Source organism: Arachis ipaensis, chromosome B01 (assembly GCF_000816755.2).
Source record: "Arachis ipaensis cultivar K30076 chromosome B01, Araip1.1, whole genome shotgun sequence".
NCBI lineage: Eukaryota > Viridiplantae > Streptophyta > Magnoliopsida > Fabales > Fabaceae > Arachis > Arachis ipaensis.
This window is the reverse complement of record NC_029785.2, coordinates 14,746,723-14,748,059: the sequence shown is the minus strand read 5'-3', so window position 1 is coordinate 14,748,059 and position 1,337 is coordinate 14,746,723.

Sequence of the window (1,337 nt, the reverse complement as noted above, 5' to 3'; positions counted from 1 at the left end):
ATATATAATGGTCTTCATTGGATGAAGATTAATATATCCCATTAATTAAATTATATATATAAATGGTGCATATAGATATATGACCATTGAACTGACTCACTTTGAGAATTCCTAAGGTTATAATTACTGCATATTTGTCAATAAGATATTCTCAAGATGAACATGGTAATAGAGTTTTCTTTGACCTACGACTGTCATAGTAATTAACAATGTATTATTATACTTTGATTCCAGATACATTTAAATACTTGTAGAATTAATGATTAGTTAATAAGGAATCTGTCAACTCTCGGTAAAGAGTTTGAGCTCTATGATTATAATGACTGAGATGAATAAAACCTTGGCCAAGGGGATTGAATGAATGAAGAAATGAGTTTCTTAAGTGATTCACAGTTCATTATAATAATGGTAACAAGTTAGAGTTTGACAATTAAACCATACTCTAAGGGTTAACCAAGAGTTGAAAAGATAGAAGGAATTATACTTTGTTTTTATCAGGTTCTTAGTAAAAATATATTACTTCATACTATGGGATCGTTAAGGAGTGTTGCTAGACTCCAACCTTGATTAATAAATTTAGTATGACTAATTTACTACCCGCTTAGTATTGAACCTATGGGGTCACACCGAATGTTCTAATCTTTGTTATATAATTATATAATTATTATTTTAATTTGATCAAATAAATAATTATATTAATTCAAATGAAATATTATTATATTCTTTGCTAGCACCAAGAATATAATAATAGTATGATAATTGAGAATATTAAATGAGATTTGAGAATAATTAGTTATTCTATTTTTAAATTTGAATTATAAATTTGGATGAAATCTTAAGTAATTCTGTTTCAAATTGAGTTATGATATGATTCATAAATTTGAAAGATTCAAGTTTAAAATAGTAAGATATGATTTAAATTTGAATTGAGATTTAAATTTAAAATCAATAACAAATCTCATACTATATGTATGGATGCCAAGAGTAGAGGAAATAGAGATAAGAGAATAAAACATAAGAATTTTATTCCTTTACCTCTACACACATAAACGTATGTGAGCCTAATTCTTGGAGAAGAATTTTTGGCATGTAAAGAGTTACAAGAGGTTTCTCAATTTAGATCAGATATCCATTGGTCAAGGAGTTGACAGCAAAGGTTGGTCTCGGTGTGGATACGCATAGCGTCTTCGTACCATCGAAGGAGAAAGTGACTTTTACTAGCGTACACGGGTATTTAGATTTGATTTATATATTATTTATTCGAATAAAATTTAAGCACAACATAGATCTTTAGAATTACTTTCTTTTCTTCCGCTGCGTGTTATGAACATATGGTA